Here is a 25,423-nt window from a genome sequence, read left to right on the forward strand (position 1 = left end):
TCACTTTCCATTCCATCAGGGACTCATCATTACTTAACAAGTATGAAATTTATTGGCTTGAAATATTAGCCCCTCCAAGCAACTCCCTACCCACTTCATGCTAATCAGATCAATGTGTTCTTTTATACATTACTCTCGGCTACATCCGCCACTATACCGAAGAGTCTCCATTAATGTGCAGAAGTAGTACAAAAGATTCAAAGTGTTGTCCAATTTGTAACCCTGCAGATGGGAGCTGCAGAAAAGAAAGTATGCTCAGTCTGAGGATGGCCAACTAATTAGGAAATTGAGAGATGCTATGCTAGACTAGATATTTGGATCAGGGGCCCACTGATGCTATTATTTGTGCTTATGAACATGAACAGCAGGAATAAGGGATCTTAATATGTCATTTGGACTCTCTCTCATGATTGTCCAGATGACAATTTGTTGGTATTAAGAACTGGAACATGGAGATGATCATTTGGTTTGCCCTGGAAAACGAAGCTTTTGTATTGAGCTGATACATCTTCCTAATGGCCTTCCATGTTCTCCAGCTCCTTCTGCTCCAAAATGATTTCTATCTCAGGCACCAGTTCTGCTTGCTTCTGTCTTTTGGCTGGTGAGTTGTGCAACATGCAATATACCAGTTCCGTAACTGGTTGGCATACACTCCAGAGTGTCCCCTGACTGATGCAGGCATTTAATCTCATTCAGAGTGTTTTCCACTTTCAATATGGTATTTGTTTGGTCCTTGCTTACAGATTCTCAACAACTTTAATTGAGTTTGAACTGGTATGAGGAGCCAGGGAAGGAAAAAGTAGCCCTTGTCCTCCAGGATCCATCTCTCAGGTCAACGCTAGCTTTTGAAAATGTCAGAAATTCACCTCATGATTAATGACCTGCTGTTCATTGATTATGTGGAAACCCTCTGTTGATGGAAGCTCTCATGAGCACATGAGTATAGTCTCCGCCTGTTATAGGTGTAGCGTTGGCACATATCAGACACAGCATGCTTCTTTCTCCTCACTGAAGTCAAAATAAATGAATTGATTCTTGAAGCAGAGAATCTGGGCAATCTCTCTGGTGATCAGTGCAAAACTGTGAGAGATGACTCAAGTGAAGCAGTGGTCAGGAAGTTAGTGTTACTGAGACAGCGGAGTCCAATCAGGAGAGCATGGCCAAAGGTCATCTCTACAATCTGTCAGATATTTCTGTAAAGACTATCTTAGAAAATGCAATCCTAAAAAAACTCTATTGTTGTTGAGGCAGGCTTAGGCAACTTGTACACTAGGGGAATAGCCTCTTTGCAGATGGACATCATTACTTCTGACTCCCTGCGTGACCTGCCACGTGCAAGCTTGCCTCCAATAATGGAATGCTGCCAGCAGTGTTACCACTGAGAAACAGCAACTAGCTGTGGACATAGAACAGTACACCACAGGAACAGGCCCCAGCCAATAATGTTATGCTAAACTAATTAAACTGTAATTAAATGCCTGGTTAGCTAATCCCTTTAGCCTACACATTGTTCATATCCTTCCATTGTCTGCACCTTCATGTACCTATCTATGAGCCTCTTAAATGGCTCTATCATATTTGCCTCATTAGCTCCCCTGGCAGCACATATCGGGTACCCACCGCACTGTGTAAAATAAAACTTTCCGCATACATCTCCTTTAGGAAGAATTTTGAACAGACTGTATTCGGTGCAAAAGCTATCCAGAATCTTCTCCTAATGTCGGCAAGGTGACAATTGCATACTCAGAAAACCACTACTGTAGCATGATACGCTCCTGCCATGATGTCATAGTACTGAGCTTCACTTTGTTCCAGGCAGAAACATGACTAATGAGGTCATTAAGTACCTGCCTGTTGCTGGGAATAGGTTAAGCACAGGATGTGAATTGCAACCAGATGTCTGCTTTTCTTGTCATTGGCAGGTCTGCAGGCTGCATTTGCAGATCCTGTTCCTGCCCTTTCCTCTGAATGTCAAATTTCTAAACCACTGCCATCACGGGTGAAATGGAATGATGATGTGTCTTCATCATCATTGTCATCCTGTTACTGCTGTACTGCTCTCCTTGGGTCTCTGATGACAAGGATAAAATCATGATGAATCAGGTTGGGAATGTAAGATACAGTATTCTTAAACCATCTGCAGCTTTTAAGTAAAAGGATATCATGGAAAAGAAAAAGTGTAATTTGAGGAAGAGGATTCAGAATGAAGAAATGATCAATGATTTATTCAGAATCAGAACAAGGCTTATTATCACCAACAAACAAATCGTGAATTTGTGGTTTTGTTGTAGCAATACTGTGCAAGGCATGAAAAATGACTATAAGTTATAATATAAAAATAAATAAATAGTGCAAAATGGAATAATGTTAATGGGGTCATGAACCATTCAGAAGTCTGATGACAAAGAGGAAGAAACATTTAGTTCAGCATGGGTCATCAGGCTCCTGTACTTCCTCCCTGATGATAGGAATGTGAAGAAGCTGTGTCCCAGATGGTGTGAGTCATTAATTCTTCACTTTGAGGTACCACCGTTTGAAGAGGTTCTTGATGGTGGGGAGGCTTGTGCCCATGGTGGAGCTAACTGAGACTAGCTGATGCTGTGTTTTTGAGTTCCATACTAGGTAGCAATGCAACTAGTTAGAAGGCTCTCCACGTTACATCTGTATAAATTTGCTAGAGTCTTTGGTGATATATCAAATCTCTTCAACTTCTTAATGAAGTGTAACCAGCCAATCTATCTCATTCCTTTACTCCTCCTCATCACCATCTGAGATTCTGCCAATTACAATGGTGTCATGGCTGAATTTATATTTGGCATTTGTGCTGTACTGGGCCACACAGCCAGGACTGGAGAGAGAGTAGAACAGTGGACGAAGCACAACTGGCCTGTGTTGATTGGCAGCGAGAAGGGAATATTATTACCGATATGCATTAACTGTAGTCTCCCAACGAGGAAATCAAGGGTCTAGTTGCAAATGGAGGTGCAGAGCCTCGGGTGTTCAAGCTTGGTGATTTAGAGGGATGGAATAATGGTGTTGTATGCCGAGCTATGATCAATAAACAGCAGCCTAATGTATGCATTACTGAGCAGAGAGCCAATGAGATTGTGTCTGCTGTAGACCTGTTGTAGCACTAGGCAAACTGCAGTGTGCCCAGTTTCCTGTTCAATATCTCTGGCAATGGGCACAGGATCTGTTATTCCAATAATGCTCAGTGCTCTCTCTGTTGAGTTAGGACATGCAGAGATATATGTATTCCCCTGCAATTATGCACAACCTATTTCTGATAGTGTATCATCAAGAGTAATTCTTGAGTGGTAGTTGAATAGGTTCAAGGTTCAATTTAGTATCAGAGAATGTATACAGTATGCAACCTGAAATCCTTACTCTTCACAGACATCTACAAAACAGAATAAAAACCCCAAAGAATGAATGACAGAAAATGTTAGAACCCCATATACCCCCTCCCATACACAGGCAGCAGCAAAAGCATCTCAACCCTCCCCACTTGCATTAACTCCCACCACCCGCCAAGCAAGCAATAGCAAAGTCCCCAGACACCATGATCTAGAGTCCATCAAAAACGAATGTCCATCCCAATAATTCAACATCTCATACAGGCTCCTTCTCTCTCTAGCGAGGGAGAGAGAGATATTGCTGCTGCAGCAGACGAGAGGGTGACCGACAGCTTGTTATTTTGGAGTTACAATCTGTAGCATCGCTTGTTTTGACAGCAGCATACAGTGCTGACTCGATGCTCCAATCTCCATGATGCTTCAGTCAGCAACACCGACAAGGAATTGGGTCGTCCACAGGGCCGCACCTCGAAGGCACACTTCTTCCAGGCCACACCTGGAGATATCGAAAATGCCAGGCCGCTCAGCGAGTTCCATGAGTGAGAACCCACCACAGTGAAGAACCACAGTTTGAGTGCAGCTGTGGATCACAGACTCTGAAAGAACCCCAGCCACCTTGAAAAGAAAAAAACAAAGACATTATAAGAGAAGAAATTAAACTGGTTTGCGAATGAACTGTAAGAAGCTGCCCAAGTCTGCAAAAACCTCTAGCACTATCTTTAGCTCCAAAGTAATTATTATTATTAAAGTACATATATGTCACCATGTACAACCCTGAGATTCAATTTCCTGTGGGCATACTTAGTAAATGTATAGAATAGTAACTATAACAGGACTAAGAAAGATCAACCAGAGTGCAGAAAACAAGAAACTGTACAGATACTAATATAAATAAATAGCACTAAATAACAAGAATATGAAATAATGAGATTGTCCTTAAAGTGAGATAATTGGTTGTAGGAACATTACAATGATGGGGCAAGTGAATGTTGTCATCCCCTTCTATTCAAGAGCCTGATGGTTGAGGGGTAGTAACTGTTCTTGAACCTGGTGGTGCAAGTCCTGAGGCTCTTATACCTACTACCTGATGACAGCAGTGAGAAGAGACTATGACCCTCTTCTCTGAATTGGTGAATACATGGCTCTATTCAAATAGAGTGGATGAGAGAGTTAAGAAAACAATGGGTCTTGAATTACAGAGATTAGTGATAGTGAAGGATGAAGATTTGGTGCATTAAGCTGAGTGGATAGTTTGCTGGATACATTCATTGACTTGCCCATACAACTCATGCTTTGAATTTATGGTATTGCTTCTGCTCCCACAGGTTGGACTGCCCTCATTGATGTTCATCACTTCCTGCTCAGATTGCCTTTTGAGTGTGTGTTTGGACACTAGAAATATAGAATATTTCTCCAACTTTCCACCTCCTTCAGTCAACGTCATGTGTACCATTCCTTAGCATTCCTCATGTCAGTTTCACTTCCTGCACAACTGCTGGTACCTGCTCCACAAGGCTTTCAACATCACAGACTCGTTTTAAGTTGTGATTTCAGGCAGACTTTATCTGCACATAACTACCCTGTGGTCTGTAGGGAGGGGATGGCAGCATGATGAAATGTCCCGCTGACTGGCTTTAGCGTTTCTCTATCCTGTTTTTTTCTGCAGGCTTACCATCTTCCATAATCCCAGTATATTAGTTCCCAACACATTACCACGGATGTGGTGAAAGTCTAGGCTGAGAGCAAAGTTAATTTTGTACTTGCCCAAAACAACATTGATTAAGTATACAGTGTGTTAAAGAGGAAAATAGAACCTTTTGAGCCAAATCCTCCCAGATCTGGCTTGCAGCCCATTGTATTCCCACAATGTCCTTCCGTTCAACCTAACTTGTTCCGGTGCTGGATGGCCAGATGGCCAACTCTGACCATTCTGTACCTGAGACACATCTACTGAGGCAGAGCGGTTTCTGAGAGGCATTTAAATCTCAGTCAAAATTCTTGAAGCAAAGAGGCAAACTGTTGAAGTAGATTTAAATAAGACACAAAGATCAGTTTCAAAATGAAATATAATATTAAAATACATTAAATTGTTGACTTAATTAAATAAAGATAGAGGAAATCACCTACTTTCACCTTTTTTCCTACAAGGTTAACAATCCCATTCAAATGTCTTATTTTTCAGTCCTGCTATCACCTTACAGGACATGAGATGTTGTTCTGGCTGCACAATATGAGTACTAACTTAGTCAAATACTTCACTTTTGGAGAGAGATCACTATATTTATGTCAAATTTACAAGAAAGTACTTGGTAACCTTTTAGAACTCCATTTAGATTTTTGAAGCCAAGTTATTTGCTTTTATTAATACTACACCAAATGAAATATGTAAAAGCTGCCAGTCCTTGTAATTTAACGGGCTAGTGTTTCTGCATTCAAATGGCAAGATTTTCAGATACCCACAGAAACACAGAAATATTAAATTTCCTGGCTGCCCTGTGCTGGCAATTTTTCAATTGCTCTTTTCCACTGACTAGAATCGGTTGCAGATTGTAAAATTGTAGCAACTCTTCAACCGGCAGTATGCCATCCATACAGGTAGGATGATTCCATTCCATTTCAATGGAGAGAATCTATTTTATGAGAATGTTGAGTAATTGAAGCAAAAAAAAAATGCAGGTTCTGGAAAGCTAAAATAAGTACAATATTTTCAGTAAAAGCTCAGTTATGATGAAGGGACGTAGATTGAAAATTTGGCTGTTTTTTTTTCTCCATTGATACTACCTGACCTGCAAAGTATTTCTAGCACTAATTGTGTCTTTGTTTATACATTATGTAATTTGTATTAATAATTAACTTAATTTAATTTTTTTCTTTTATGTGTCTTTAAATGGTTCTGTGACTTTCTTGTTTATTTTTTAATATTCCAATTTTTTTCCAATTATTTGATGGATAATTAATATTTTCTGAATGTTACTAAATGTCATGAACGTTCCCAAACATTCTGCAGAACAAGTGCCTTAGTTGACTGCCAAACACTCCATGGTGGGACTTTCTCTGACCCTTTCTCCTCACACAGACAAGGCGATAACATTTATGTGGGTTAATTACCATCAAAAGTACTGTAAAAGGTAAATTCAGACAGTTTTCATAACTTAGTTGTAAAGGTAATCAGGTAACTGCCCCTTATAGCCAGGTTTCATTGACAGGTCTCCAGGTATAATATTTTCTTCCTTTTGTGCATTACATGAGCTAGAAACATAGAAACAAAGAAAACATACAGGCAACACAGGCCCTTCGGCCCACAAAGCTGTGCTGAACATGTCCCTCCCTTAGAACAACCTAGGGTTTACCCATAGCTCTCTATTTTTCTAAGCTCCATGTAGACATCCAGGAGTCTCTTAAAAGATTATCGTTTCCACCTCCACCACCGCTGCCAGCAGCCCATTCCACGTACTCACCACTCTCTGCGTAAAAAACTTAACACTGACATCTCCTCTGTATCTACTTCCAAGCACCTTAAAACTATGCCCTTTCGTGCTAGCCATTTCAGCCCTGGAGAAAAGCCTCTGACTATCCACATGATCAGTGCCTCCCATTATCTTGTACACCTCTATCAGGTCACCTGTCATCCTCCATTGCTCCAAGGGGAAAAGGCTGAGCTCATTCAACTTATTCTCATAAAGCATGCTCCCCAATCCAGGCAACATCCTTGTAAATCTCCTCTGCACCCTATCTATGATTTCCATATCCTTCCTGTAGTGAGGCAACCAGAAGTGAGTACAGTACTCCAAGTGGGGTCTGTCTAGGGTCCTATATAGCTGCAACATTACCTCTCAGCTCTTAAACTCAATCCCATGATTGATGAAGACCAATGCACCGTATGCTTTCTTAACCACAGAGTCAACATGTGTAGCAGCTTTGAGTGTCTTATGGACTCAGACCCCAAGATCCCTTTGATCCTCCACACTGCCAAGAGTCTTACCATTAATGCTATATTCTGCCATCATATTTGACCTACCAAAATGAAACACCTCACAGTTATCTAGGTTAAACTCCATCTGCCACTTCTCAGCCCAGTTTTGCATCCTATCAATGTCCCATTGTAACGTCTGACAGCCCTCCACACTATCCACAACATCCCCAATCTTTGTGTCATCAGCAAATTTACTAACCCATCCCTCCACTTCCTCATCCAGGGCATTTATAAAAATCACAAAGAGTAGGGGTCCTAGAACAGATACCTGAGGCACACCACTGATTACCGGCCTCCATGCAGAATACGACTCATCTACAACCACTCTTTGCCTTCTGTGGGCAAGCTAGTTCTGGATCCACAAAGCAATGTCCCCTTGAATCCCATGCCTCCTTACTTTCTTAATAAGCCTTGCATGGGGTACCTTATCAAATGACTTGCTAAAATTCATATACACTACATCTACGGCTCTACCTTCATCAGTGTGTTTAGTCACATCCTCAAAACATTCAATCAGACTCGTAAGGCACGACCTGCCTTTGACAAAGCCATGCTGACTATTCCTAATCATATTATGCCTCTCCAAATGTTCATAAATCCTGCCTCTCAGGATCTTCTCCATCAACATACCAACCACTGAAGTAAGACTCACTGGCCTATAATTTCCTGGGCTATCCCTAGTCTCTTTCTTGAATAAGGAAACAACATCCGCAACTCTCCAATCCTCTGGAACCTCCCCTGTCCTCATTGATGATGCAAAGATCATTGCCAGAGGCTCAGCAATCTCCTCCCTCGCTTCCCACAGTAGCCTGGGGTACATCCCGTCCAGTCCTGGTGACTTATCCAACTTGATGCTTTCCAATAGCTTCAGCACATACTTTTCCTTAATATCTACATTCTCAAGCTTTTCAGTCCACTGCAAGTCATGATTACAATCACCAAGATCCTTTTCCGTAGTGAATACTGAAGCAAAGTATTCATTAAGAACCTCCACTATTTCCTCCAGTTCCATACACACTTTTCCATTGATCCTATTATCTCACATCTTATCCTCTTGCTCTTCACAATCTTGTAGAATGCCTTGTGGTTTTCCTTAATCCTGTCCACCAATACCTTCTCATGGCTCCTTCTGGCTCTTCTAATTTCATTCTTAAGCTTCTTCCTACTAGCCTTATAATCTTCTAGGTTCCTATCATTACCTAGCTTTTTGAACTTCTCGTAAGCTCTTCTTTTCTTCTTGACTAGATTTACAACAGCCTTTGTACACCACGGATCTTGTACCCTACCATCCTTTCCATGTCTCTTTGGAACGTACCTACTCAGAACCCCACACAAATATCCCCTGAACATTTACCATATTTCTGCCGTACATTTCCCTGAAAACACCTGTTTGCAATTTATGCTTCCAAGTTCCTGCCTGATAGCCTCAAATTTCTCCTTACTCCAATTAGAAGTTTTCCTAACTTGTCTGTTCCTATCCCTCTCCAATGCTATGGTAAAGAGATAGAATTGTGATCACTATCTCCAGAATGCTCTCCCACTGAGAGACCTGACATCTGACCAGGTTCATTTCCCAATACCAGATCAAGTACAGCCTCTCCTCTTGGAGGCTTATCTACATATTGTGACGAGAAACCTTCCTGAACACACTTAACAAACTCTACCCCATCTAAACCCCTCAATCTAGGGAGATGCCAATCAATATTTGGGAAATTAAAATCTCTCACCACAACAACCCTGTTATTATTACTCCTTTCGAGAATCTGTCTCCCTATCTGCTCCTCAATGTCCCTGTTACTATTAGGTGGTCTATAAAAAACACCCAGTAGAGTTATTGACCCCCTCCTGTTTCTAATTTCCACCCATAGAGACTCAGTAGACAATCCCTCCACAACTTCCTCCTTTTCTGCAGCTGTGACACTATCTCTGATCAACGGTGCCACGCCCCCACCTCTTTTGCCTCCCTCCCTGTCCTTCCTGAAACATCTACAGCCTGGCACTTGAAGTAGACATTCCTGCCCCTGCATCATCCAAGTCTCTATAATGGCCACAACATCATAGCTCCAAGTACTGATCCATGCTCTAAGCTCATCTGCTTTATTCATGATACTCCTCACATTAAATTAGACACATCTCAAACCATCCGACTGAGTGTGTCCTTCTCTATCACCTGTCTATCCTCCCTTTCGCACTGTCCCCAGCTTTCTCTATTTGTGAGCCAACCTTTCTTTCCTTAGTCACTTCAGTTCGGTTCCCACCCCCAGCAATTCTGGTTTAAACTCTCCACATTAGCCTTAGCAAACCTTCCCACCAGGATATTGGTCCCCCTCGGATTCAAGTACAACCCGTCTTTTTTGTACAGGTCACATCTGCCCCAGAAGAGGTCCTAATGATCCAGAAATCTGAATCCCTGCCCCCTGCTCCAATCCCTCATCCATGCATTTATCTTCCACCTCATTCTATTCCTATACTCACTGTCACATGGCACAGGCAGTAATCCTGAGATTACTACCTTTAAGGTCCTGCTTCTCAACTTCTTTCCTAACTCCCTGTAGTCTATTTTCAGGACCTCCTCCACTTTCCTACCTATGTTGTTGGTACCAATATGTACCACAACCTCTTTCTGTTCTCCTTCCCACTTCAAGATGTCGTGGACTCAATCAGAAATATCCCAGACCCTGGCACCTGGGAGGCAAACTACCATCTGTGTTTCTTTCCTGCGTCCACAGAATCGCCTGTCTGACCCCCTAACTATCGAGTCCCCTATTACTGCTGCCATCCTCTTCCTTTCCCTACCCTTCTGAGCCACAGGGCCAAAATCTATGCCAGAGGTGTGACCACTGTTGATTCCCCCAGGTAGGCTGTCCCCGCCACCCAACAGTACTCAAGCAGGAATACTTATTATTAAGGGGACAGCCACTGGGGTGCTCTCTAGTACCTGCTTCTTGCCCTTCCCTCTCCTGACTGTTACCCACTTCTCTGCCTCCTGTGGTCCCAGGGTGACTAACTGCCTATAGCTCCTCTCTGTCATCTCTTCACTCTCCCTGACCAGATGAAGGTCTTCAAGCTGCATCTCCAGTTCCCTAATGCTATCCCTAAGGAGCTGCAGCACAACACACCTGGTGCAGATGCGTTCATCCAGGAGGCCAGGTGTCTCCAGGACCTCCCACATCTGACACCAAGCACAGAAAACCAGCCTCACACACATACTCTGTCTCTATTTTAAACAGATAACCTACCTGGCCTCGAGCCTTTATTGCCGAAGCCCTGTTGAGCCAAAGCCTTCCTACTCTGTCTCCCACTACTCTGTCGCCCGCTCTGTAAATCTGTCTTCCTTTTAAACTATTCCCGCTGTTCTCACTGCCCGATCGCCACGCGCTTGCGCAGTCATGCCCCGTTCAAACAGCTGAAGAAATAACTTCAATGAACTTCAAACTTGAATCTTTCTCTAGGTACGTGAACATTAACATAGGATAAAATTATTGTTTTATGAATTTATAAAAATTGTTAAAATCTATCTGATATATATGAATTGGATTTCATGATGTAATGAAAATATTTCATTGTTGTAATTTCTCAAATATTATACTCCATGAGTTGTAAGCAAAATGCTAAAAGTATGGAGAATTTGAGGTATGCATATTAATTATGCTCCCTGGAAAGTGTAGTCTATTAACAAACAGTAAAATTGAATTTTATTTGAAAAGTAATTTATCTTCTGCTATAAGACTATGCATTTCAAATTAAATGAGCCTACTTTTCATGGTTCTATATATGCATGGATGTTTTGTGGGGAGGTATAATCTATGGAGTACAGTTCCTTGGTATGTGTTTTTTGGAAGCTAGATATGTTCCACTGTGGTACCTGATGTGGCTTGCATTCTTGTGGTGTTGCACCAAATATGTTTTACTCAAGAAGCCGGCATGCATGTGACTAATAATTTGTGGAGAGTAGGCAGATCATGTCATCATGGTGGTTTCAGCTGAATGTTGCTATTTTGAAGGTCAGTATTCCAGTTAACATCATATCTTAATTTGACTTAACTGAGAATGCACAGAGTTATCTCCTTTGGCTATGCACTTAGCACCTCACAGTCGTTTGTCTTTTACCACCAAGATGGACAAGGGCTTCAGGTGCATGAGAACAACATCACTTCCTCTCACTGCCACCTTTCACAGGGGCTGACGATAAATGCTGATCATGCTGGTGACACCTACATTCCAAATGATGAATAGAAAAAAGGATCACTTGCAAATTCCTTAGTGCCCATTTCCCCTTATCCCACGGTTTCCCCACCATTTCCTAATCATTACTACTTCAATGGCTGCAGCATAAGTGGAAGAAGGCAATTGGTTTTCATTGCAGCAGGCAGCCTTAAAAGACAATTTCAGGTTAGCTGTGAGACAAATCATAGAAAGGCTATTGATGGAATATATGTTGACATATCTACAGTTGCATATATGAATTCTTTTCTATTGCTCATGAAGTACGTCAAGAGAATGCTCTCTTGGCTGTAGCACCCCAAGACCCATAATAGTGGTGCAAGACCTTTTATTAAATGTCAGTGTTTTCTCCCATTATTCTTGATGCTGTCCACATGGCAGTCATCAGTATTCTTTGTCTACCTTTGTTTTGTGTGTTGTTCCCTGCATTCACCTTTCCAGCATTAATCACAGGTCATGCACACTTGGGGCTAAGTCGAGAAGGAGGTGAGGTGAGGTGCAAATTAATATCACTTCGGAAACTAGGTACAAGCAGTTATCTGTTTAGTTTCCCAAGCCTCTTCCACCTTTCTGTAAGACCAGGATGTATTGCAGTCTAACCCTGTAAACTTACTTTAGCTCATATCCCTCAATATCTTTGGTTAACGTTGACCTCTGATTTTATAGGTACTATCTATCTAGCACCAGCCTTTACATGTGGAAGTTTTCTAGTTTTTGAAAATGTTACTTACAGTTTTCAAATCAGAATACCTAGACTGCTAAACCAACACTAAAATAGGTGGTAGAGTGGACAACGAAAAAGTTTATCAGAATTTGCAGGGAGATCTTGATCAGCTAACTAAGTAAACGAAGGAATAGCAGATACAGTTTAATTCAGATATGTGTCAGGTGCTGCATTTTGGAAAGGCAAATCCAGGTCAGACTTCCACAATGAACATCAAAGTACTGGGGAATGTTGTAGAATAGAGGGAATCCTGAAAGTGAAGCCACAGAAGACAGGGGGCTGAAGATGCCTTCATCAGTCAAGCCATTGAGTATAAAAGTTGAGAGGTCATGGTACAGTTGTGCAGGACACTGGTGAGGTGACACTTGGGAATATTATGCTCAGTTTTGATCATTCTGCTATAGGAAGGTGTTAATTAGTGGGAAAGAATGCAGGAAAGATTTATAAGAATGTTGCCGGGTCTTGAGGGACTGAGTTAACAAATTTCACGACATATGGCAGTGATATTAAATCTGATTCTGATTTTGAGTTATAGGGAGAGGTTGGACAGAATACAGCTTTATTCCTTGGAACGTAGGAGACTGAGAAGTGATATTAAAGAGATGCACATGGCGGGATAGGGCAGGGACAAGGCGAATGTTCTCAGTTTTTTACCCAGAGTTAGAGAATCATGGACTAGTGAGCCTAAAAAGGTGAGAGGAGTAACATATATAGGAACTTAAGGGACACCTATTTTTACACAAGGGTGGTATCTGTGTGGAATGAGCTGTCAGAGAAAGTGTTTGAGCTCAGGTACAATAATAATTTATAAATAACAGTTGGATTACACTTTGTAGAAAGGTTTGGGAAATTGGCAAATGGGACTGGCTTGAGTAGACCAGCCCGGCTGAAGAACCTACTTCCATACTGTATAACTCTGTGGCACCAGATGTTGTTGCCATGTATGCAACCAGTCAGTCTCAGTATTTTGAAACTTTGGTCGAAGTCAGTCAACCTTCAAACGTTCAACCTTAAGTCATGTAACCTTATATTCTAAACTTTGGAGAATAAATGCTATTCTGTGTGTTTAAGCTCCTGGGCTGCACCTACGCTAGAATGTTCTTTCTATAAAGTACAATGATCAAAAACTGAGCTTGAAAGGTGACAACTTAAATCTCTGTGGATTTCCATTATTTCTAGTTTTCCATTGTTTATTAAGTTAATTCATTTATGTGTAATGTCTAAAAGTGACTTCATATGTAGCTACACTGAAAACCATTAGCTGTACTGTATTTTATCCATTCCCTCCATCTCTGGCTATCTCTTTCCTATTTAATCCTTCCATCCATACAGCTTGCATAATGCCAAGCATCCTGTCATTGGGAAACTTGGAATTGGGGCTTTCTCATCATCTAAGTTGTTATTGAGCAAAGTGAAAAGTTGAAAGTATACAAAATAAATCCTTTGTAAGATATCACTTTTCACATCCTTTCACTCTGAGTAACTGTTTATTGTATGTGCTCTCTTTCCTGCTACTCAACCAACTCCCAAGCCAGAACATAATGTACAATCATTACCATGTGATTGCATTTTAACTTGCATCTTTTTATGAGGGATTTTAGCAAGTAACCTTTTATGCGCTAGCTATCTTATGTGTGCAATATGTGCCTTCTGCTGTGAATGACTGTTGGTACTGTGTTTTGCATCTTGGCCTCAGACTAACACTATTTCGTTTGACTATATTCATGTATGGTTGAATAAGAATTAAACTTTAACTTGAACTTAACCTCTAGACATCTATTGACATGCCTTATACAGTGAATTCACCATTTCTTCAAAAGAAAAGTCAATCAAGTTTGTCAGTCATGACAGGTTTCCTTTATATCTACATTGATTTTCTCTGACCAGATGATATTTTTCAAAGTTTGTGTCATGTGATTGTAGAAGTCACTGTAAACAGATTTTGTCTCTGTAAACAGTCTTTGGAACTTATTTCAAAAGTTATCCTTAAAACATGACAGGAGTAATTAGAAGTAATTAAAAGTTGTCCCAACTTTTGTTGAGTGTGTTGCAGCCATCAAATTCTAAATTTGTGTATATTTACAAAATACAATTAAGTTGGTCAGTAAAACTATTGAAAATCTTTTCTTTGTACTTTTGTCAGTTAAATAAGGGTTCACGTGAATTAACATATCACACATTTTTGTTTTTATTGCATTTTGGAAAATATCCCAACTTTTCTGGAAATGGGGTTTGTAGTTAGAGAAAGAAATGGGACTGGTTAAAGTTCTAATTTGAGCTGGGTTAACTTTAATGGCATTAGACAGGAGAGTGCATAAGTTAGATGGAGAGGCTGGTAGCAGGTTTGTAGTAGGGCTAGTAGTAGGGAATGTTCAGGGACAAAATGTTGCTGATGCTTTGGTCTGAAAACAAAAGATGAATATGTAAATTATAGGCAGCTGAGATCAAATAAATCCCTTCATTGAAAGGAATATAGAATTGCATTTAAGAAAGAAGTCAAGACAAAAAGAGGACTCTAGCAAATAATGTAAAGGAGAATCCTAAGAGCTTCTATAAATATTTTAAGAGTAAAAGGGTAACTGGGGAGAGAATAGGTCCCTTGAGAGTCAGTGTGGTCTCTGTGTACAGACCCACAGATAAGCGACTATAAATAAATAACTATTTCTCATCTGTATTTACTGTCTAGGTCATGAAAACTAGGGAATTTGGGAATTTTTTTCCCTTGTCATAAGCACGAATATTTGGATGAGAATGCTGGTGGTGTATTTAGTAAATTTGTGGGGGGCACCAAAAGTTCAAAGGTTTAAAGGTTAGTTTATTTTCAAAGTATACAACTCTGAAATTCTTCTTCTCTGGGTAGCCGTGAAACCAGAAAAGAAAGAAAAGCAGCACGATCATCAACCCCCAAATCCCACCCCTCCCCGCACAAAAATATACACAATGCAGAGGACCTGGGTAACATTTTCCAGGTCAGCGACAGGCTCTCTCCTCTCTGGTAGCAGAGCAATCAAAAGATAGTTAGCCAGGGCTCACCTTCCGCATTCACCTTGATGCTTCATTCTCCTTCATCACTTTAATTGATGCACAATAGACACTTTAATTGGTGAAATGGAATTAAACGTTGGCTTGCGTCCTGTCCTGCAGCCTGCCGACATGAGGTTCACACGCATTGGCTCTTTCTCCCAGAATCTTCTCGGAAACTGCAGAGCATTGCAACACCCAATCGATCTATTTTGAATTGTCACAACTGAATTTTCATTTTTGAAACATTTCTCACCCATTTTGAGGGGGAAAAAATGACAGTTTGTGCCAAAATACTGGAAAAATAATGAAATGGAGTAAAGGAAATCAACTTATTTTTGCTGGAAGTTGGTCCAGATCTCTTTGGAAGCAAATCTTATTCTGGCACTGATGGATTACTTAAATTATTTTAACTTCTTAACTACTTCAGGGAACTCTTTTACCATTGCCTTTCTGCTCTAATGGGAGAGACAAAATGCCAACTGCTAAGGCTTATGGCATAGATTTTGCTGAGAGAGCCCCATACCAGCTCTTGCAGCTTGAATTCTGTAGTACTTTGCATTTGTTTTGATTTGATTTTTTGATTTGTTTTGATTATGCAGTCCATTGTAGGTCTGTAGTCTAGTGTAGCTTTCTCTGTGTTGTGTTTTTTTATTACGTAGTTCGGTCTAGTTTTTTGTACTGTGTCATGTAACACCATGGTCCTGAAAAACATTGTCTCATTTTTACTATGCACTGTACCAGCAGTTATGGTCGAAATGACAATAAAAGTTGACTTGACTTGACTTGACTTGATTTCATAGGCCAGTTTTGCTTGTTGAAAACTTCCTGGACCAATCAATAAGGTCCTGTGTTGTGCTCGGGCTACATGTAGTATAATCAGAGCATATAGCTGTGGGCAGACCTGCTGAATGAAAGTTTTACTGATTGACCCTGGTATAACTTCAAAAGTACCTCATTAACTTTAACTTTTGCTTTGGGATGTATGAGGTTGCTAAAGGTAATATATCATTGAAAGTTTCTTCCTAGATTGGACATGGATTTCACTCTCAAGTTTGAAATTCATACCTTTTATGGAAAAGTGGTTGCCTTAATTATAAGTAACAGAAAGTGAAGCAGGGGAGTGAATGAGTTATATCTAAATGTAGTTTCTGAGGTTAGACCTGGTACAAGGATTTATGAGCTCATTAATTTTAATAGAAATTTCAGAGGTGCAAGAAAGTTAAGTTAAAGGTATTACACTAATTTGAATTATTTATAGTTGTAGTATTGCATTAATTATATTGACCAGCACTTTTAAATGTTTTAGTGATGTTGCATATGCAATCATTCAGGGTAATTTGATCTGTATTAGGACCTCTAACAGTTTACAAACACCAGTTGAACGATTTGGCTAGAGCAGTTGTACTTGCTCAAAGGATAGTGTCTCACTATCAGTTATGGAGCATAAATGATCACTCCTTTTACTGTCTTTAAGTCTAAATGAAACATCTTAATCTCTGAAATATGGTCATTACCATTTTTTCTAATGCTTTCAGTAAGAATACATTTTTGGCTTTTATCTGTGCTTTAGGCTAGACTCTCGATAATTAGTTAGACAGAGTTTCCATTTATCAGGCAGCTGTATCTTATTCCCAAGTGGTTTATTACTAGATGATAAGTTTTAATGAAAAAATATGATCAACAACCATTGTATTCAATAAATTTGAGTCATTTTCCCCTAAAACTAGATATTATTTCCTAACTTGACTAATCTCCTTCTTGGATCAAATTCTACTTGGCATTTTTGAAGCAAAACTCTGGGGCCATCTTCCTTATGTGTCAGCTTGTCTCTTGCCTTCTGCATATTCAGTTGAAATGTGGAAGTCAGAGACAGGATGGAGGTCTGATATCAAGATAGATTTAATTTCTGATATATGGTTTGCTGCTGAGTCCAGTAGTGGAGCACTGATTTACTGGGGTGAGAACTAAATGTACTTCTGCATCTTCAGCTATGCAAGTAGCACAACTTAAGTAGTTGAAAACTGAAAAACAAGTGTTCTGTTTATTTTTCTTTATCTTAATTTCTAACTTTTTCTTAACATTTTGCACTCAATAAAAATTAAAATAGTTTGTCAGAAGCATCAAAACACCAAAGGATATCAACAGCAGTATACCTAAAGACCATTAGGACATTCTGGGAACTGGTCCTCGGGATGTGCCATCTGAGACCTTTCAAGTTACTTATAGTGTCTTGTATGCCATATTGTGCCAACTGTGGAAACTGGATCTCCCGAGCTAATCAGTCCGTGAGATGTCAAAATAAGTCCAGCCAAAGGAAGAGTATTTGTTTGTTTTTTTATTAAGCTACAGCACAGAATAGATCCTTATAGCCCTTTGAGACATGCCACTCAGCAAACCCTGATTTACCCCTAGCCTAGTAACGGGACAATTTACAATAACTGATTAACCTACTCTTTGGTACATCTTTGGACTGTGGGAGGAAATCGGAGCACCTGGAGCGTTGCACAGGGAGGATGTACAGGCTCCTCAGATGACATCGGAATTGAACTCCAAATTCCAATGCCCCAGGCTGTAATAGCAGTGCGCTAACTGCTACCATGGTGCCCGTATAGTTAACCAGCAAAGTGCACATTTTATTTAGGACAAAGAAAAACTTTGTGACTAAGCTCATTATGAATGGCTCAGCAGTGGTTAGGATCTGGGATCACACTGTAGAATTCAGAATTGACTCATTACTTGAAGTAAATTGACATCAACTTCTATTTACTACTTTTTCCTACATATTGTGACAATCAAAAGCTAACTTAAAGGACTTCAACTGGAATTAATGGAGTGCCAAAGTACCAAATCTAAAATATAAATATTTTTATAATCTAAACACATTAAATCACAAAGGAGGAGGCTCCAGGAACACCCTCGCCATTAATTTATGGCACAAACAAAGTCATGAATTCGAAAGGCAAGTTTGAGGTTTTTGTAACCGGCTTCAACCAGAACTGCCAAGTAGATAAATCATCTTGGCCTCCTCCTGAGGTCCCTATCATCAGAAAAATGAGGCTTAGTCAACTTGATACATTCCATATGATATTAAGAAACAGTTGTGCAAAATAAAGCAAAGGAAATGAGACCTGGCACCATCCCAGATGTCTGGATGTAGTTTTGAAGAATAGAGCTGCAGAACTGACCATTTTAGGTTCCACCTAGAACACTGACCTCAATAAAGATTTGGCCTAAATCTGGACAAAATAGGAAATTTGATATTCCTCAAATCAAAAGAACAAAATCTCATGAAATTGAAGACACCGCAGCTCAAGGGGAAAATACTCCATGTGGTATAATTGCATCTCACAGAAAGATGTTTGTGGTTGAGAAAGTCAATCTTGTCAGTCTCAGGCTTATTGCTGCAGATTGACCCAAATATCTTCACTTGCTTTGTTAAAGATCTTCCCTCTCTAATAAGGTTATAAATAGTAATATTCACTGATAATTGCAGAATGTTCAATTTAATTTGCAGTCCTCAGATTATAAAGTAGTATGGGCTGTGTGCAGTAAGAAAGGACAGCATTTAGGCAAATAGAATGATAAATGGTGGGAAACATTTGGATACAATGACAGTCTGTGGCCATATCCAACATGATAAACTCCATTAACATTCAATTACATTATCAAGTCTGAACATTTTGTCACCAAAACTGAAATCACCACTTGTGTATTTCCATTTACCAGAAACAGCTTCAGCAATGTAACTACTTTTCAGTAAGGCCAGGAGAGGAACTGGTTATCTTGTGATGAGTGATTCAGCTGACTCCCCAAAGCCTTTCCACAAAATCCACAAGGAGTAACTCACATGCACGGAGGAATTCTTTCCACATGTCTGCATGAGTGCATATTCAACAATGTGATGCAAATTCAAGAAATTCAGTGCCATCCAGGGGAAAAAAAACCTTTTTGATTGACACCCAGTACCCTATATGTTCATTTTCCCCACATTGCAATTAAAGCATGAACCATGGACAAGGTAGTAGCAACTCTTTCAATGGCAGCAAACCCAGGGTATCCATCACGTAGAAAGTCACGAGATGAAATTGCAGGGCAATATCTCCCCAGCTTCAGGTTACCCCCAAGACACATTTCATTTCTTGGAATTGCCTTAAAAAAGCACAGTGAGATGGTTGAGTTATAAAATTTGAAAAGACACAGCACAGGCTTGTTTGGGAAAGGACAGAGACGGTTTAAAAAAAAAGGCAGGAAACAGATTAAATTCATGGGTTCATAAACAATCAGTACCAGCTGATAATAATCATAAATAATGAAAAAACAGAAATGGCTGACTATGTCAGAAAGATGGACGCATTCCATTGCACACAAAATAACTGGCTATTGTGTGCTGAGCAAATTGAGCAGTATTTTGAAGCAAATGAAATAGCTAATGAAGAGCGAGTGCTGGTTTTGCAGAGAGCTTTGGGTGTAAAAGCATGTAGATTGCTGAGAAGTCTGACTGAGCTTTGCTGATATCATGAAAGTAATACAGGATCATTGAGAACCAAAACCATTGTTGATTGCAGGATGTTTTAGGTTTCATTAAGTGGAATCAAAAGGAAGGAAACTGCATTTCAGGTTACATCGGTGATTTGAAGAAATTGTCTAAGCTTTGTCAGTTCAGTGATGAGCTTAATGATGCAATGAGAGAATCGTTTAGTTTGTGCAATCTTACAAGAAAACATTCATAAACGTCTCCTAACTGAAGCACAACTCACATTTAAAAGAGCAGTTGAAAATGTATGCATCAATGGACAGGGCAGAGAGAATCACAGGTGAGTTGCAGTCGGGAATGAACGTGTACGTGAGCAGAAACCTGCCCGGCCGGGCAGACTGTTTTACCCTTGTGGCCGGGGCTCACTTACAGCAGCCCAGTGCAGGTTTAAAGGTGAAACTTGCAAAAAAGAAATGTAGGTTACCTACAAAGAGCATGTCAGGCAGACAAAAATAAATAGACTGCACAGGGAAGACAAAAAGATAAAATATCAAGTTGCAGTTTCAAAAAGAGCACTAATCTACATCCTGTTGCTGAAAATTCTGATAATGATGAGAGTGACACAGGACTGGATAAATACCCTCTGCCCAGGATAGAGAATATCTTTGCAAACCTTTCTGGAGGGAAACACTTCAGCAAGGTGGACTTAGCTGAGGCCTACCTACAGATGGAGATGGAGCTGAGGCCTACCTACAGATGTAGATGGAAGAAGAGTCCAAAGTGTTTCTCACCATAAACACTCACAAGGTAGAGCAGTGGATATAGTGTATATGGAAATCAGAAAGGTATTTAATAAGGTTCCCCATGCAAAGCTCCTTCAGAAAATAAGGAGACATGGGATCCAAGGAATACCTTGCTTTGTGGATCCAGAATTGACTTACCAACAGAAGGCAAAAGGTGGCTGTAGATGGTTCATATTCTGCATGGAGGTCAGTGACCAATGGTGTTCTGCAGGAATCTGTTCTAGGACCCCTCCTCTTGGTGATTTTTATAAATGACCTGGATGAAGAAGCAGAAGGGTGGGTTAGTAAATTTGCTGATGGTACAAAGGTTGGGGGTGTTGTGAATAGTCTGGAGGGTTGTCAGAGGTTACAGCGGGACATCAATAGATGCAGAACTGGGCTGAGACTTCAACCCAGATAAGTGTGCAGTGATTCATTTTGGTAGGTCCAATTTGAAGACTGAATATAATATAAATGGGAAGACTCTTGGCAGTGTGGAGGATCTGAGAGATCTTGGAGTCCAAGTCCGTAGGACACTCAAAGCTACTGCCCAGATTGACAGTGTTGTTAAGAAGGCGTGCGGTGTGTTGGCCTTCATCAACCGTGTGATTAAGTTCAAGAGCTGTGAGGTAATGTTACAGCTATATAAGACCTTGATCAGACTCCACTTGGAGGACTGTGTTCAGTTGTGATCACCTCATTCTAGGAAGGATGTGGATACTATAGAGAGAGTGCAGAAGAGATTTATAAGGATTGGATTGGAGGGCGTACCTTATGAGAATAAGTTGGATGAACTTGGCCATTTCTCCTTGGAATGACGGAGGATGAGAGGTGACCTGATAGAGGTGTATAAGATGATGAGAGGCATTGATCGTGTGGATAGTCAGAGGCTTTTCCCCAGGGCTGAAATAGCTAGCACGAGGGGCATAGTTTTAAGGTGCTTGGAAATAGGTACAGAGGAGATGTCAGGGGTAAGTTTTTTCACATGGAGAGTGGTGGGTGAGTAGAATGTGCTGCCGGTGGCGGCAGTGGAAATGGATACAATAGGGTCTTTTTATAAGCCTCCTAGATAGGTACATGGAGCTTAGAAAAATAGAGGGCTATACGCTAGGAAAATTGTAGGCAGTCTCCAGAGTAGGTCACATGGTTGGCACAACATTGTGGGCTGAAGGGCCTGTAATGTGCTGTAAATTTCTATGTTCTATATTCTAAATGGCTTTGTCACTATAATAGGCTTATTTCTGGTGTAGCATCTGCACCTGCACCCTGACAGGAAGCTATGGTTCAGGTGCTGCAAGGTTCCCCAGGCATTCAGTGTTAACTGGATAACATCGTTTTTACCAATAAGGATGACAAGGAACACCTCCAAAATCTCAAGACTGTGCTTAAAAACTTCAGAAGATGATGGACTTTGAGTACAATGCAACAAGTGTGAACTAATTAAACTAACCATCACTTAATTTACTAGAATGTTACCTGGGTTTCAGCACCTAAGTTACAGAGAAAGGTTGAACAAGTTAGATCTTTATTCTTTGGAGCATAGAAGGTTGAGGGGGGACTTGATAGAGGTATTTAAAATTATGAGGGGGATAGATAGAGTTGACGTGGATAGGCTTTTTCCGTTGAGAGTAGGGGAGATTCAAACAAGAGGACATGTGTTGAGAGTTAAGGAGCAAAATTTTAGGGGTAACACGAGGGGGAATTTCTTTACTCCGAGAGTGGTAGCTGTGTGGAACGAGCTTCCAGTTGAAGTGGTAGAGGCAGGTTCGGTATTGTCATTTAAAGTAAAATTGGATAGGTATATGGAAAGGAAAGGAATGGAGGGTTATGGGCTGAGTGCAGTTCGGTGGGACTAGGTGAGAGTAAGCGTTCAGCACGGACTAGATGGGCCGAGATGGCCTGTTTCTGTGCTATAATTGTTATATGGTTAACATGTTCACACTATTGACACACAAGGATTACACAAGTCTGCTGTGAAAATTCAAGCAGTGGCGGATTCCCCAAGCCCGAAGGATGTGTCACAGTGCCTTCCTTTTTAGGATTTGTCAACTATTATAACAGGTTCCTGCCAAACTTGGCTACTGTGCTGTAACCCCTGAACTCATTAGTGCAGACCAGGAAGAAATGGCAATGGATAAAGCAGTGTGAGATGGCTTTCGAAAAGTCAACTGAAATGGTGATGTCAGACACTACATTCACAGATTATGATCCACGTCATCTAGTGAAACCTGCATGTGATGCCTCGCCATACTATGTAGGTGTAGTCATGACGAAACGTGGTGGAAGTGTATCCTCTATAGCCTTTGTATCGCATTCCCTTACCACTGCAGAGAAGAAGTATGCACAGATTGACAGAGAGGCCGTGAGTATGATTTGGGGTATTTCAACCAGTACCTGTATGGGAGAGAGTTTACGTACATTACTGATCATCAACCACAAGTGTCCATTTTCAATCCGCAGAAGGGTGTTCCACTAACAGCTGCAGCGCGAATCCAGAGATCGAATTCAAGGGGACAACTAATCATGGGAATGCTGATGGATTGTCCCATTTACCCTTGGAAAATCAATTGCCTGAAAAATTTACAAAAGAGGATATTCCTTTTGATGTATTCACTCTAATGCAAATCAAAAGTCTCCCTATTATGGCAGAGTTATCCAAAGGGAAACCATAAAAGTCCCTGCACTGTCTAATGACTACATGGTCACTCAAAATAGCTGGAATGTATAGCAGAAACTCCAGTTCCCCCATTTTTACCAGAGCCAGCATGAACTTGCCTTACTATATGTGGGGATTGAGAGATGTTGTACCATCCAAGCTGAGAGCTAAAGTGTTGGAGGAGCTACATACAGGTCATTGAAGTGTGGTCAAAATGAAAGTGTTAGTTCAAAGGAGATTCCTACAAAAATTATTCCAGGATTGGATAGCTTGTCGTATGAAGAGCATTTGATGGAAGGTTCTGGGCCTGTATGAGCAGTAACCTCGTTGAAACCTATCAAATGGTGAAAGGCTTTGATAGAGTGGATGTGGAGAGGATGGTGGGAGTGACTAAGACCAGAGGACACAGCCAAAGAATAGAAGGGGATCCTTTTAGAATGGAGGTGAGGAGGAGGAATTTCTTTAGCCAGAGAGTGGTGAATCTGTGGAATTCTTTGCCACAGCCAGCTGAGGAGGCCAGGTCTGTACGTATGTTTGAGGCAGGGGTTGATAGATTCCTAATTGGTCAGGGCATGAAGGGATATGGGGAGAAGGGAGAAGATTGGGGCTGAGAGGAAAATTGGATCAGCCATAATGAAATGGTGGAGCAGACCCGATGGGCCAAATGGCCTAATTCTGCTCCTATACCTTATGGTCTTATGGCTCAAAGCTTTGTCTGGTGGCTTGGGATTGATTAGAAAATTGAGTAGCTTGCCATGCACTATTCAGGATTCAACTGCTGTCAGAGTTTCTTTGCACACCTAGAGTCAACTCCTACAACCGTCATGGAGGAGGCCTGGGTACCTGAAATTGTTTCACAGCCACAAGTCTCACTTACCAAGCAGAGTGACCTCCCTGGTTAGGAAAGTCGTTATCCCACAAAAATCAGAAATCTTCCACAGCAATTGAATATTTAGGCCTAAAAGAGACAAATTAAAATTGACTATGCTGTGGTGTCTGTATAGTAGTTGTATTATATAGTATACTGTGTATATAGTTGAGATGTATTCTACATTGGAGTTTATAGCTAAGCAAGGAGAAGTGTTGTGAATTTAATAATCAGTAAGATTTGAATAATATTGTAAATACAGTATATTGTTTGATTAAACATTCTTTGTTTAAATAATTCATCACCTGTTACATGCAAAAGTACTTGAACAGCCTATGTCACCCGGCAACCATGTCATTAGTGTGCATCTCGCTAAGAGTAAAATCAAAGTCACGTTTTCCTAGGCTCCTTAGCTGTATGTTCTGCAGTTATAAACCATAACGATGTTGTCATGAGGAAAACATAAAATCTCCTTACAGACTACGGCAAATTGAAGCAGGAGGCAGTCATTATGCTAATGACTATGCTATCATTTTCATTTCATTTTTAATCTTTTTTTATTGATTTAAAAATATATAAAGCCAAGTACAAATCAGGACTACGCAATCAAGCCATCCTTATGAAATAGTAATTTGGGTCACTGTTGCAGCAAATGTTGAGAAAGTCACAGGCTTTGTGGGTCAAATGTTTTAAACCGGTTCTGACAAGATGAAGGGTGCATTGTTGCTTCTAATTTTAAGGGGGCATCCTACTCTCATCAGATTGAAACCAGCCTGGTGTAGTACTAAGCAATCTCATGTAGAACCAAGCTGATCAAGCCAGAAAGATGCTAGGTGTGAAAAGGGAGGATGAAGGAGACATTGGACTTTGGGTGCAGTGGTGGTGATCACAGCATTGCTGGAAACATATGCTGTAGAAATACTACATATTTACTCATTCCTTTTGTAGTCAGATTTTATTTGATAGAAAATCCACATTACCTGTTGTCTTATATGATATTTCAAACTACCAGCACATATGAAGGAGGAATGGTGGTGTGTTGGTGTCTGTTCGGCAATGTGATACTTAAATAGGAAGGTATTTCAGTTCCTGTTGAAAGCAGTTCTCTGGACTTCTCTTGTATAGCTCATAGTTTTAGCTCACAGTTATTTTATGCTAACAGGTTAGAAAAATACTAGTGGAGACAGAAAAGCCTGAAAACTTGCTGAGGCATCTTCAGACATTTTCTTCATTCATTTACCGCTTGTTCATGATGGGTATATTTCAGTTAGAAATGTCATGTGCAAATTGAATTGCTGGTAATTAGTGACTGTGGCGACCCACTTTCTGCGCAGGCGAACCG

General features: G+C 40.5%; 1 protein-coding gene and 1 long non-coding RNA gene across 14 annotated transcripts in view; one reads left to right on the top strand and one right to left on the bottom strand.

Annotated features, from left to right (window-relative positions):
* znf469 (zinc finger protein 469) overlaps positions 1–25,423 on the top strand; it is a 465,067-nt gene that overhangs the window by 309,683 nt on the left and 129,961 nt on the right. The window contains exon 1 of one of the 13 annotated variants that reach the window (XM_073070194.1): positions 10,069–10,781. The exons of the other annotated variants lie outside the window; for them this stretch is intronic. The gene's annotated coding sequence lies outside the window, so the exon portion shown is untranslated. Of the gene's footprint in view, positions 1–10,068; positions 10,782–25,423 lie in introns of those variants that run through there. 13 annotated transcript variants of the gene reach the window in all.
* On the bottom strand, positions 1,856–24,169 carry LOC140740722 (uncharacterized). Its single transcript, XR_012101915.1, has 5 exons — positions 24,091–24,169; positions 20,717–20,834; positions 15,311–15,477; positions 5,171–5,372; positions 1,856–3,971 (listed from the first exon to the last, which is right to left on the bottom strand). It is a non-coding gene; the product is annotated as an uncharacterized lncRNA (long non-coding RNA).

The sequence above is a fragment of the Hemitrygon akajei genome, chromosome 17, assembly GCF_048418815.1.
Source record: "Hemitrygon akajei chromosome 17, sHemAka1.3, whole genome shotgun sequence".
NCBI classification, from domain to species: Eukaryota; Metazoa; Chordata; class Chondrichthyes; order Myliobatiformes; family Dasyatidae; genus Hemitrygon; species Hemitrygon akajei.